At 48.2% G+C, this 14,549-nt stretch overlaps 1 protein-coding gene across 3 annotated transcripts in view; it reads left to right on the forward strand.

Annotated features, from left to right (window-relative positions):
• Positions 1–14,549, forward strand: part of KIRREL3 (kin of IRRE like 3 (Drosophila)) — a 498,221-nt gene that overhangs the window by 3,548 nt on the left and 480,124 nt on the right. For 2 of the 3 annotated variants that reach the window (XM_014543406.1, XM_014543407.1), the window contains exons 2-3: positions 4,246–4,250; positions 7,869–7,876. The gene's annotated coding sequence lies outside the window, so the exon portion shown is untranslated. Of the gene's footprint in view, positions 1–4,245; positions 4,251–7,868; positions 7,877–10,349; positions 10,355–14,549 lie in introns of all 3 variants that reach the window. The other variant, XM_005870878.2, reaches the window with a different exon arrangement.

Here is a 14,549-nt window from a genome sequence, read left to right on the forward strand (position 1 = left end):
AAGGGAGGGAGGGAGGGAGGGAGGGGGAGAGAGAGAGAGAGAGAGAGAGAGAGAGAGAGAGAGAGAGAGAGAGAGACTAGCACTGGGATCACCAGAAGAAAGATTAAACCCGACAAAGAAAGGGCTTTCAGAAGGGAAGGAAAGATGGTGCGCTTGAAGGAAGAATTTGCTTCAGATTAACATTGCTCGTGGGACATTTAGAAGGAATTGCTTTCCAAAAAGGCCTGAATTTAAAACATCAGATGCCAGTACAGGGAGCAAAAGGGACGTGGGGAAATCAAGGAGCACAGCATAGTCACGGGGTTTAGAAAAACTGATCTTATTGTCTCCTTCCATTTTTTTCTTTACTCTGAGAAAAAGCAGATGTAATTTTGTTTTTATGGAAGAGTCTGGCCACAGCAGCGATTCACACCCCAGTCTAAAGGGCCCCCTGCCTGGTCTCCCGTGAGTATGTGCCCTGGTCATTGCCCACCTCCAGCGTCGGGGCAAGGCCATGCCAATTTCAGGGCTGGGCTCTCTCCCTTCGCCTGTGCTGATGGGCAGAAAAGAGGACAGCGCTACTCCGCCAAGCTGTCCTAGGGAAGCCGTTTCCTGTCAGTCTTCCCTTTTTTCCCCCCCGTGAAGCTTGAAATTTTTTGTCACAGCACTTTCTACATTTTCGTTTCCTGCAAACCTCAGGAAATAGACTGAAATTAATACCGTCAGATGCTTCTGAAAGTGCTGGCTTGGCGGCATTGCAGAATGCTTTCAGATGCCATTTTGGGATTAAAATATACCAGTTATGCCCCATTGTTTGTAAGAGCGATCTGCGAAAGGAATTGTGTCTGAGACCGGACCAAATTGAAATGTAGGTTACAGAAAAATTGGATATGGAGACCTGAATCTTCAGAAGAGGCAAAGCCAGCCCCTAAGCCAACTGGAAGCTCACGTGAAGAAGAAACACCTCCAGGGGGCGCAGTCCTTCCCCAACCCCATCAGTCTGCAAAAATAAAAAGGCCAGGACACCTCGTTCCTGTTGCCCGTGCAAACTTCCAAGCTTTGGGTGAGATATCCAGGCCCCAGAGCCTCCAGAGAGAAACGCAATGGGTCGTGACAAAAAAAGAGAAGAGGTTGAGAGATCATTGGTCAGAGCATGCGTTCTGGACCTGCTCTGCATGTGTCCGGTGGCAGCACCCCCTTCTTGGGTTTTCCCTGCCTCACAGGCCCTGAGGAACCCAGGTCAGCTGGAGGCCGGCCGAATGGACACCCTGCTCTGCCCCTGACCTGCCTGGGCCCTGGAAGCAGGTCCCTACACCTCCAGATGGCAGTGGCTCTGTCCGTCTACGGGGAGAGATGACACATACTTCCCTTCTTTGCCAAGCAAGGGCATCGCAGTGACAAACTTGAAACAACTACACACCATGCTCCGTGTTCTTGAGGGGGAGAGTGTGACATGATCGCAGTTATTTTTATTGTTGTTGGCTCCGGCACCTAGGAGCGTGAGATGAGGCCCCGCTGTCTCAGAACCTGCAAAGGTCTGTTTGAAATCCTCCTAAGACTGAAGGATGCTCAGTCCCCTTACATTCTTCGATCCCCTTTGGATCAGTCAGTGACATGTCCCTCTACATCACATAAGCCTCCATCAGTCCATCCGGAGGGTGCTCATGGCACAAGCTCCTCCTGCGTCTCTATGCCCCTGGGTCAAGCCCTCACTGCCTCCTTCTCTCCAGATCTCACAAGCACATCACTGGCTTCGCTGCTCTGGGCTTTCCCTCTGCCGCAGCCTCCGCATTCCCTGGTGCCCTCTTCCAAATATGTAGCTGTAGTCAGGGAGCCATGGAGCTCAGTGGGCCTGCAGAGACCTTCTGAGAAAGCCTGTAGTTTTAAAAAATATATTTTTATTGATTCCAGAGAGGAAGGGAGAGGGAGAGATGGAAACATCAATGATAAGAGAGAATCATGGGCCGGCTGCCTCCTGCACGCCCCACGCTGGGGACCGAACCCGCAACCCAGGCATGTGCCCTGAGCGGGAATCGAACCGTGACCTCCTGGTTCATAGGTCGATGCTCAACCACTGAGCCATGCCAGCCAGGCCATAGTTTTAAATGGATATAATGACACTTTTTGAAAAAACTTGGGGTTCTGTTGGTAATGACCAAGAGGAGATGGAGCATTGAGCAGGTAACTGGCAAGGTCACCCCAAATGCCTTAGTGTTGACATTCAGACATTCTGCAGTCCCACCCAATGACTCCTGAGCATCCCCAGCCATGGCTCCTCGGTCCAGCGTCCCGGAGCTCACCGTGCCTACCAAGCAGCGGTGGCATTTTCTACCTTTCTGCTTTCCCCACCTCCTTCCACACCCCTTCTTCCAGCTCATCTCTTCTTAAAACCCAGCTGAAACACCACTCGGCGTTTCTAACGCTCACAGTCAAAACTGACCTCTAACGTTTCTGTTCTTCCATAAGCATTTTGTATGATCTCCACAAAAGGACTAGTCACAGCCCACTTTGAATTCTAATTTGCCGTGCACATAGCTGCCTCATTCAGCAGAAAGCGGGCTTCAGAAGAGCAGGCACCACGTCGTGTTAATCTCCAGGCCCAGAGCAAGGTTTAAAGTGGTGCATGTCCCACGGTAAATGCCCAAGTGTTTGTCACCAAAGTGAGTTTTTTCATGTTGCGTGCATGACTAATGGTGGATAACCAGAAACATCTCATAAAACGGTGTAGGTAAAAGTGGGGTGACCTCCCGTCTCCCTGGAAGAGTCTACCTGTCTTGGAGGCGGAAGGATGAACTGTGGAGTTCTCTCCCAACCCGTGGAGTCTATGATGGGGTGGCCATCGAAGGATCAGGACTCGCCAGGCCAGTGACTGCTGGTTCACTGTTCATCCTTCAAGGGCTCCGCACCCTAGGGCAGTGATGGCGAACCTATGACACGCGTGTCAGAGGTGACACGCGAACTCATTTTTTTGGTTGATTTTTCTTTGTTAAATGGCATTTAAATATATAAAATAAATATCAAAAATATAAATCTTTGTTTTACTATGGTTGCAAATATCAAAAAAATTTCTATATGTGACACGGCACCAGAGTTAAGTTAGGGTTTTTCAAAATGCTGACACGCCGAGCTCAAAAGGTTCGCCATCACTGCCCTAGGGTGACGTGGACAACAGAGACTTTGCCCTTCTGACTTGATCCAGAGCCTCAAGAAACTCCACCACATTCTTCTGTCCTGACCTAATTAGGTTTCCAGTCCAATCTCCACGAGGCTGGAGGGGTAGCTGGTCTCTGTAACCCCCACCATCACCACCTCCGGGATTCCTTCCCTGATGACCTCCACTGTGCTCTGTGCCCTGAGGTGCTGACTCTGTGATCTCCTCTCCAGACCCCTTTTCCTTCTGACTTCTGGCTGGAGTCATAAACAAGAGATGGGAGTGCAAGAGAAGAGCGGGATTCTGCCCTAGCTGGTTTGGCTCAGTGGATAGAGCGTCGGCCTGCGGACTGGAAGGTCCCGGGTTCGATTCTGATCAAGGACACATGCTTGGGTTGCGAACTCAATCCCCAGTAGGGGGCGTGCAGGAGGCAACTGATCAATGATAACTCTCTTATCATTGATGTTTCTAGCTCTCCCTCTCCCTTCCTCTCTGAAACCAATAAAAATATATTAAATAAAGAAATAAAAGGGAGGGGTTCTCCCAGGGTCCCCTTCCTGCTTCAGTGCTGGGCTCTGGCAATAGCTATGCCCTGTCCCTCTGGGATCACAGCTCCTGCTGGGTGCCCCAGCCCCAGGCTTCTGTTCTCCAAGGCTCCCCTTACATGGGTCCCTTCTCTCTGGGCTCAACCACTTTTCCTCTTCCCCAGTGCCTCAGCCTCACCTCTTATGGGCTCCCTTAGTGCTGCCCACACCTCTGTATAGTCTGTGAAATTTCCCTGGGGATCCACGTACCTTATTTTATGCCAAGACACAGACTGGCATGGTTGCCAAGGCCCTGCTCCATGGCCTGTATTGAGTAAGCTTCTTCAACATAATGAGGACTATTCCAGAATTTTGAACCGTTATGCAGACGTCTCACTGTGGGGCCTCCAGGGGCGCGGGGCCCTGCATCCCTGCATTCTCCGAGGACTGAGTGAATCGCCACTGAAGACCAGGTGTTCTGTTTGTCTCCACAACTGCACGACAACCTGCACGTTCAACAGCTAATCTCCTGACACCAAGATGATGCTTCACCAGCCTGACCTGATTGCTTATGCCTGGGGAGATGGGGAGGAGGAGTAGATAAGGGCCCAATGGATCTTAACGTCTCTGATTAATTGCATCTAAAACCCAATAAATTAAAGAATACTTCCCCCAAGACTTCATCTCTCCCCAGAGTGGGAAGGTTTGAATGTGGGGAGCTGGTCTCATTGAACCTCGCACGGACACACGGTGAACTCACACAAAGCCTTTTCTGGTGTGTGTGTGTGGCTCCCCCATGAGCTGAGAGAACGGAGCCTCTAAACCAGCGGTTCTCAACCTATGGGTCGCGACCCCTTTGGCAGTCGAACGACCCTTTCACAGGGGTCGCCTAAGACCATTGGAAAACACATATATAATTACATATTGTTTCTGGGATTAATCACTATGCTTTAATTATGTTCAATTTGTAACAATGAAATTGGGGGTCACCACAACATGAGGAACTGTATTAAAGGGTCGCAGCATTAGGAAAGTTGAGGACCACTGATCTCCCCAGTGGGGCCCAGAGCAGCTCAGCCTCAGGCCTGCAGGAGGCAGAGGCCTCTGACTTCTGCCTTTTTCATTCTCTCTTTCTTCTCTCCCTCCCTCCCACCATCCCTCCCTCCCTCCCTCCTTCTCGTCCCTCCTTTGGAAAAGGGCAATGCTGGAAAGAATACCACTGAAGCACTTGGATATGCTTGCACATAGGAGTGATAAAGAAACGTGGGCTTGATAGTGATTAGTTTGAGAGCATGGGTGTCTTGCTCCCTGAAACCAGCTAGTCATTGTTTGCCTAGAAGTTTCAGGAGTTAATTTTTGGTTCTGTTGCTATTCCCTCCGTTCGAACCAGATTTAAAAACCTGGAGCTTCAGTGGGGCTCGAATTTTCTCCAGTGCCCTCGCTTCTCCCTTCTGCCCCCTCTCCCCACCAGGATGGCAATGGCTGCTTCACTGGGGGCCTGGGAGGTGGGTAAAAGGAGCAAGTCTGTCCTTGGATAGCAGAGGACAGAAGGAAAGGAATGCTCGAAAGCCTGTTCCATGCTTCTATGTCTCTGGATCTATTTTGTTCCTCAGTTTATTTTGTTCATTAGATTCCACATATGAGTGGGACCATGTGATATCTAGCTTTCTCTGACTAGATTATTTCGCTTAATATAGTGCTCTCCAGGTCCATCCATGCTGTTGCAAATGGTAAGAGTGCTTTCTTTTTTACAGCTGCGTAGTATTCTGTTGTGTAGATGTGCCACAGCTTTTTTATCCACTCGTCTGCTGATGGGCACTTGGGCTGTTTCCAAATCTCAGAGGGAAGGTGGGGGTGGTAGGTGGGTGGGAAGAGATGAACCAAAGAACTTGTATGCATGTATGCATAACCCCTGGACACAGACAATAGTGGTGAAGGCCTGGAGTTGGGGCAGGGGTGGGCTAGAAGAGGTCAATGGGGGAAAAAGGGGAATATATGTAATACTTTCAACAATAGAGATTTTTTTTGAAGGAAAGGAATACTTCCATTTCTGTTTCCTTCAGACACAGCAAAGCTGACCTTCATTAGAAAGATCTATGAGATATGTTAACATTCAAGAAGCTATTGTTGCAGAATAACATGTATTATGTGTGACTGCATTTGTGCATGTGTATGTAAAGTGCTTGTTCTTTCATGTGTGTAAAAATACAAGATACTAGAAGGATCCACACAGAACTTTGGACAGCGGTGCCTCCGGGAGGAAGTTTGGGGTGAGGGCGGGTGAGAGACAGCATTCACATTGGACTCTATGTGCTTCCGCATATTTGATTTTTTTTTTTTAAAGAGAGTATCAGGGTTGGTTCTCGCTTACATAAGTAATGTATGGGTCTAATCACCAGTAGTGAATCCCTTAGCAATGTCTTAGGTCATTTCTTTCCCTTATGTTCTACAAGGAAGAACCAAATTAATTTTTTGAAAGTTTTTAAAAAATGAGATTTCTTCACTTGAAACACATTCTCTATCATTGTGGCGTGTCATTGTGCTTCCTGGTGGAGATTTAAAATAGATAGTAATGAATCATCTCCCCCGGCAAGTTTGACTCAGTCAAGTAAAAATGGTTCCAAAGAAATCAAAATTAGGAATTAATCTCCTCCTCCATTACCACAATTATGCTTCTCCGATCGAGTCTGATTGCTTGTGTTCAAGGAGATGGAACATGAAGTGGAGACGAAGGGGTCAGGGTCTCTAATCCAACCGGGGCTCCCAGCAGATCTGAACCCGGTCCCTCCCGCCCTTCCCAGGCCACGTGAGGGCCCCTCTCAGAGGATCCAGATCACCCATCACCTCCAGCTCATCTCAGAAGCTTCGGCTGTTGTTCTTTATGTCCCAGGAGGCCATGAAGAGACTCCTTGAGGACAAAATGTAAATCTTTGTCAACTCCTTGCTGCCAGCGCCTGCATCTAGTGCCTGATGTAAAGTAGGTACTCAATAAATACGTCTCGTGGACATTTAAATGAATGAATAAGTGGTTGCCTGAATCAAACAAGGTGTCCGCTTTGTGTCTTCAACTGTCTTGGAAGGTCCCTGAGGCCAAGGCGCCCATGTCTTCAATCTTCTGCATCCCCTCCAGCGCCCTGAGAAAAGCAAGCATTCAATGAATATTCCTTGATCGATTTCTCCCATCTTGAAGGATAATAAAAAAGATTCACAGAGATTTAGATCTTGATTTTTTTTTTGCCAGCTTATTAGCAAGAAAGGGGAGGAGAGACATATTCTTCCCCTCCTTTTGGAGATAACTCAAAAAGTGAGGAGTTTTGACAAATGAAGAGAATGGAAACGTACCTCCTGACCTTTTCCGGCGACTCTCTTGGGACCTTTCTGACCCCACCAGAGCCCCGTATTTCCCTGTCCTACAGGGAACACGCCCAAGCTTGGTAGAGAGCCCATGGTGCAGTGGGCTTCAATTGCAGGTAGTTAAAGTAGAAAGTGGCCCTTCATAATTAGATAGCAATCACATAATTATTCGAAAGTGCCTTATAATTGCATCCCTCCTCCCCAAGCTCCCTTAGCTGCTTCAACGGGCATCTCTGATTTTGTCCCCTTCCTGTCCTGGGTCAAGGCCAGGCCTCTGGGCCAACAGTAAGCATTTACCCAACCTGGATGCATCATAACAAGGGAGGGACACTCCAAAGGATTCTCTCAAAAACTCACAACTCACAGGCGATCATTGGTGGCAAATTCTACTTTAAAGCATTTGGCACGTGGTAGCAGAGAGATGGGTTGGGAGATCATTGTGAAGCTACTGAGTGTAGATGCCTCTTCACTAGCTATCTCGAAGGGACTCTGTGACTACAGTACATCATGCTGAGTTTCCCACCCGACTGCCACATGCGGTTCTTACTTATCTGTAACTTCCAGTCCCATGACAAACTGTTTTCCTATCGGTTTAGCCTGAAAGGAAAGAAAAATTGCCACCAACCCAGAAAAGTAATCGTGCTTTTCCTTCTTCTTGAGGTGGAGTGGAGCTCCGACCGGCAGCCTGTGAGCAAGCAGTGCACTCGAACATCAGGGCAGAGTGAAAACAGCCAGCTCAGGTGGGAGCGGCAAGGGAACCTTCAGTCAATTGCAAACTTCACCCACTTTGAAACATGGCTGAGTGAATGAACACCCCGTCTCAAGAAAGGAAGGGCCAAGGGACCCATTCATGAAAGCAGGAAACTCAGTTTTACATCTCATTCACAAGATGGATTCACTGCTCTCCTCCCGATCCAGGTGGGTGAGTTGGTTTAGTGGGGAATGTGTCTGCCTTCACTGAAAACTCCGGTTAGGCGATGAATTATTCTAAGTAAATTAAGTGTATCGATCGCCTCCCCTTTCTGACACTTTGCAGATAGTGCTATCAAATCATGCTCCACGCAAGCGTCAGTTTTTGCCACGGACACCTGCAGAGGGCAAACATTCTCTTGATTCCTCAGTGGGAAAAGCACTGAGGGGGGTACAATGCGACTTGAGGGACCAGGCAATGGCATGGCCCTCTGACGAGACTGGCTGGGTAACTTACAGGTCTTGCACACTCAGCCGATTAGAACAAGGTGAGGGGTGCCCTCCCTTGTACTTTTCAGGTGCTATCAGATCATGGGTATGGGTTGCATCTTACCTCTGGCCAATATTCAAACAAAGGCAAGTGGACCAGAAATAAGATCAGGCCAAGAGTATGGATAAAATGTGTGAGTCTATCACCGTCCTAGGAAAACCATCAGACCACATACCTTAGGAATAGGATGTAGCAGGAAACTTTATCTATAATAAAAGTGTAATATGCTAATTAGACTGGATGTCCTTCTGGCTGTCCTTCCAGAAGACCTTCCGGACAAAGCTGGGGCTGCAAGGGAAGCCCAGGTCCTGGGTGCTAGAGGGAAGCCGGTGCCGGCAGCAGGGAAAGGAAGGCCTACTCTTGCACGAATTTCATGCATCGGGCCTCTAGTAAACTATAAGGAGTCAGTTCTTTCAAGGTGAAGGCATGCATCATTTTGTTTGGGGCCTCAACCGGGACTTGCTTCTGTGATGTTAATTTTTCTTCCCCATTATCATAACCAGACTCATTCTTTTCTAAATAATAAATTCTTAATCCAAAAAAGGAAAAAGAATCATTCTCTGTGTTATCTAGTTGAGCTGTCTTTTTTGGCTGAAAACTACCATATTAATGCTGGTGAGGGTATTCTACGAATGAATTGTCTAAAGATGAATGGTCTGGCCGAGGTAGCTAACAAATTAACCTATAAAGTATTATTTTCATCTACATTAAAGGCCCCTTATCACATACTGAAATACTTGTGGATGAAAGGATATGATGTCTGAATTTGTTTCAAAATAATCCAGTGAGATGGAAGAAAACAAGGAGGATAGATACGATGGAAGCAACCATGCCCTGGCTGATGTGGCTCAGTTGGTTGAGTGTCATCCCATGCACCAAGAAGTCACAGGTTCGATTCCTGGTCAGGGCACATGCCAGGGTTTTGAGCTGGATCCCCAGTAGGGGGCATGCAGGAGGCAGCCAGTCGATGTTTCTCTCATCAGTGTTTCTCTCTCTCTCCCTCACCCTTCTTCTCTCTCTAAAATCAATAAAAACATATTTTAAAAAAAGAAGTAGTCATGGCTTTACCATTGTTGATACTGGGTGATGGCACACAGGAATTCTAATAACAGTAATTCTCAAATATTGGCATGAGTCAGAATTATCTGGAAGGTTGTTAAACATAGGTAGCGAGGCCCCAAATCAGAGATTCTGATTCAGGAAGTCTAGGGCAAGGCCTGAAGATTTGCACTTCGAACAAGTTCGTAGGGGATGCTAATGCTGCCAGCCCAGGAACCCCACACTGAGAACCAAGGGATTATACTACAGTTTCTGTTTTCAGCCTGGGCCTAACTGGGCTGGCACAACAAAGCAAAGTGGAGGAGAGGGAGTGTCTACTTCTGCCTGCTCACACTCTCAGACAGACAAGAAAAAGAAGAAAAAAAAAAAAGACAGAGACAACAGAAAAAGCACTGAACCATCAACTCAATTCAAATTGGACTGAGTCTGGGAAAAATTAATGTTGGTTTTTCTCATTTACTTTGAACTTGTGTCCATATCATTATTGTAGAGTATCCAGCTTCTCAACTGGTTGGGACTGTGCCATTTGCAACACGAAGAAGCAGGATTGCTAGCTGTCTGGACACTCAAGTGCTGGAGTTAGGTTGTGATTTACACCGATTAACAGCACTCTTCCCATAGATGCTGAGACGTGGCTTGGGTTCAAAATGCACAGTCAGAAATCTTCCTTCGTCCTTCAGGTGTGTCTCATTCCAGAAGATGGACCTGAGATTTTCTAGATCTCGTTGGATCTAAAGGTATCTGATGAGGAAGAAAGAAAATTTCCAGCTTGAGATCGATGGTCACAAGAAGGACACTGGGAATGCTGGACTAATTTTATCTCATCCAAGAAACCATTTAGCAAACAATTACTGCAAGCCAAGCACTGACCAATACACTGGGATATGCCAAAATAATTCCACAAAATCGTCTGTGACCTTGAAGATCTCAAATATGCTTTGGAAGGTAGACATATCCTATATAATAAAAAGCTAATATGCTAATTAGACGGAACAGCCAAATGACCTTCGTGACGTCCTTTCAGACAACCTTCCTGACGAAGCCGGGGCTGTGAGGGGCTACGAGGGGTTGCGACGGGCTGCAAGGGCTGAGCCCCTTGCACAAATTTCATGCATCAGGCCTCTAGTAAATAAATAATTATAATGCAACATTAATAGTTACATAATAAAAGGTGATAGGATGCTGTGGAAACCTAGATAAATAAGCTGCTATATATATATATATATTTATTGATTTCAGAGAGGAAGGGAGAGGGAGAGAGATAGAAATATCAAAGATGAGAGAGAATCGTTGATCTGCTGCCTCCTGCACACCCTCCACTGGGGATCGAGCCCCCAACCTGGGCATGTGCCCTGACCAGGAATCCAACCGTGACCTCCTGGTTCGTAGGTTGAACTGAGCCACGCCCAGCTGGACAGCTATTCATTTTGGGTTGAGGGGTGGAAGTGAAGCAAACTTCTCATGGGAAAATAGTCCAACTGATTCCTGCGTGGTGAGCTCCTGTTTATTAGGCAACAAGGTGAGTAAAGGGGAAAAGTCAAGACAGGAGAGAAGACAGGACAAGAAAGGCACAGAGAGTCAAAGTGACTGCCGCCTTTAATCGACAAAGAGGACTTTGAGGGGACTGGCGTGTGGGCCGGGAGGGAGGGGGCTGGTGATGAGACAGAGAACATGTGCTTGATTGACAGGCCCCAAATACCATGCACAAAGTTTATGCTCCATCTTGGGGACAGTCCATGTGCTCGGGCATGGGGGAATATTACAGAACTGAATCTCAAGCAAAGGGGGTGCAACAGTGGGTTAGACGGTGGAGAGGGGTTTGCTAGTCTGTAGCCCAGGCAATGAGTCAGGAGGCTAGGAGTCCAGGTGGAGATGACGAAACTCTGGTCTCATCCTCAGCAGTTCCACGTACGTGGATAGGAGGCCCGTGGCTAGCAGGTTAGTGCAAGTTATGTGTGTGTGGAAAGTTTTATACATGCAAAAAGTTAAATGCTCTTATAAATGTAAATACATATAAAAGTTACAAATATATTTATACATAAGTTTCTTGATATATATGCAAGTTTATTATAGGAGAGAAGAAAGAAAGGGAGAGAAAGAGGAAAGAAAGGAAGGAGGGAGGGAAGGAAGGAAGGAAGGAAGGAAGGAAGGAAGGAAGGAAGGAAGGAAGGAAGGAAGGAAACTGTATGCAAAAAAAACAACAAGAGAAAGTCAAGTTTGTCATCCGGGAGGAAAACTTACAGGGCCCTCAAGTGAGACGCAGCTGCCGGGGCTGCGACAGAGGCTCACTGATTTATAATGAAGGCTAGGGGGTGTGTATGTTTGCATGGAGAGGAGGCTATGCGAAAGCATAACAGAGGAAAGGAATAAATGCAGGCTAATTTCTAAGACTTTGAATACCACAAATGAGTCATAAACTGGAATTTCACTCTGTCTTTCAATATTTGCCACACAATCAGCCTAGTCATATACACAGAAGAAGCACATGGCACATTCCCCACGGACCCAGGCCTGGTTCTGTGCACTGTGCAGGGGGGCGAGGCTGCCTTCCATGCCATCCCTACAGCCAGATGAAGGTGCCGGCCTGTGCCCCCAGCCAGCGACAGGACAAGGCCAGGGGTCACGGCCACAGCCCTTCAGAACATTTCTCACGCCTTTTCTTCCCTTGAATGATGCACTTTTCAGGCCTCACTGAGAGAAATATCGCTGCTCCCACACGAACTGAATGCCCAGTGCCCTGCAGGCAGGACCCGGTGATGGCTAAACAGGCCTATTGTTCTTCAACGGGGGCTGCGGGAGCATTGTCTCCTGTGCAGAGTGATGCCGAGGAGATAAAAATACCTTTCATTTCTATAGTGCTGCACATCTTAAAGTGTGTTCCACATTCCGCAGCCTATATATAGGCTCACTTCATTACCCATCCCCATAAAATACAGCCGGAGCAGTGGCGGGCACATGCCAGATGTTTGACAATGGTTTAATAACCGAGTGAAGAAGAAGTTAAATTGGATTCTGAAAACAGGAAATGAGATGTGGGGCACTAGGTAAAACGTTACCATTCATTCAGCATTATCCGTGGAGTGCCTACTGCCTAGGAGGGCAAGAGAGGGGGCACAGCTGGGAGCTGGAGAGGCCTCGGGAAAGATGCACAATCGGGCAAATCTGAAAGTCGAGCGTGATTCGTGTGAAGATCCAGTTAGAATACAAGGTGCCGTGGTCCTCCCAGCTCTGGAGGGGGTCCTTTAATAAAAGGCTTGCATCCACTGCTGTTTTGAGTGTCCAGGGAGGAAAAGCTGCTCTGGAACCCGGAATCCAAGCTGGATGTGGGGTGTGGTTCTGGGGAAAGTAAGGAGAGAAGAGAGATTACAAGGCAAACAAGTTGGGGAAAGACTGAGGGCACTCCACGTCTGATAAACAGGAGCCGGTTTCAGAAAAGGTCATCATCAGTGAGAGCAGATTCCAGGACTCCAACCCTGACCCTGACCCTGACCCTGACCCTGATGGGCCCTGATGCTGAGGGCGCTGGGAAAGGGCTTCCCAATCTCTCTAGGCTGAGAGGTGCCCTCTGGGAAGGAGATGGTAGGGTTTTTCAGATTGGGAGGGATTCCAGAGAGCCACTGCCTGCAACCAGTCATTTCCAGTCTTTTTTTTTTTTTTAATCCTCACCCGAGGATATTTTCCCATTGGTTTTTAGAGAGAATGGAAGGGAGGGAGGAGGGGGAGAGAAAGAGAAACATCAGTGTGAAAGAAACACATCAATTGGTTGCCTTCCACACATGGCCTGACCCAGGCTAGGGATTGAGCCTAGAACCGAAGTACATGCCCTTGACCAGGAATCGAACCCGGGACCCTCCAGTCCACAGTCCAGCACTCTAACCACTGAGCAAAACCAGCTAGGGCTCAACCAGTCATTTTTATAGGTGAAGAAAGATGTACCTGGGCTCATTCAGTGTCAATAGAAGTTGGCAATGTCCAGGCCAGAGCGCTACGCCCTAACTGAGGCCTGGCCCGGGGTTGATGGGTGCTGCAGGCTAGCCCTGCCCTTTAGGGGGATGTTTCTGAAAGCTGGATCCTTGGTTCTGGATCTTTCCACGATGGACCGCAGTGAACATGGGTGAAAGCCGTATAATCCACATGCACAGATGTGAGCAAGAAATGTGGTTCAGGTAAACGAAAAAGAAATAGGCCAGAAGATTGCGACCGCCCAGCTCAGGCGGGCTCTGCAACCAGTTTCCAGTCTTTTTTTTTTTTTTAATCCTCACCCGAGGATATTTTCCCATTGGTTTTTAGAGAGAATGGAAGGGAGGGAGGAGGGGGAGAGAAAGAGAAACATCAGTGTGAAAGAAACACATCAATTGGTTGCCTTCCACACATGGCCTGACCCAGGCTAGGGATTGAGCCTAGAACCGAAGTACATGCCCTTGACCAGGAATCGAACCCGGGACCCTCCAGTCCACAGTCCAGCACTCTAACCACTGAGCAAAACCAGCTAGGGCTCAACCAGTCATTTTTATAGGTGAAGAAAGATGTACCTGGGCTCATTCAGTGTCAATAGAAGTTGGCAATGTCCAGGCCAGAGCGCTACGCCCTAACTGAGGCCTGGCCCGGGGTTGATGGGTGCTGCAGGCTAGCCCTGCCCTTTAGGGGGATGTTTCTGAAAGCTGGATCCTTGGTTCTGGATCTTTCCACGATGGACCGCAGTGAACATGGGTGAAAGCCGTATAATCCACATGCACAGATGTGAGCAAGAAATGTGGTTCAGGTAAACGAAAAAGAAATAGGCCAGAAGATTGCGACCGCCCAGCTCAGGCGGGCTGCCACCCAAGCACGACCTCTGAAGACCATTTGGTCTCGGGATGTGTATGTAGCCTCAAGCCCTTATTAACTTATCCAGTTGCCCTGCACTCCCAGGAGGGGCCTGGTAAAAATGTGTTTAAATCCCTGGGCATGGAGGTCTGAGCCAGCACTGGCAGGATATATGGGGGGGGGGGGGGGGGAAGAAAGGAAATGTGGTTTATAATGTATCTGTGCAACAGACACTGTGAAGAGAAATTAAACAGGAAGTTCTCCGCGCCTGATGACTGTGCATGGCATGAAACAGCCTCCCCTCGCCCTGTCTGTGGAAATGGTACCCGAGAGCACAGGAAGACAGTGGGGGGCGGGGGGTGGGCATGGCCCTGTGAGCTGGGCAGGAGAGCGAGGAGCCCAGGCCAGCAGAAGTCCTGGAGGGAGGCTGGGGCCT

Source organism: Myotis brandtii, unplaced genomic scaffold (genome assembly GCF_000412655.1).
Source record: "Myotis brandtii unplaced genomic scaffold, ASM41265v1 scaffold325, whole genome shotgun sequence".
In the NCBI taxonomy this organism is placed as follows: Eukaryota; Metazoa; Chordata; class Mammalia; order Chiroptera; family Vespertilionidae; genus Myotis; species Myotis brandtii.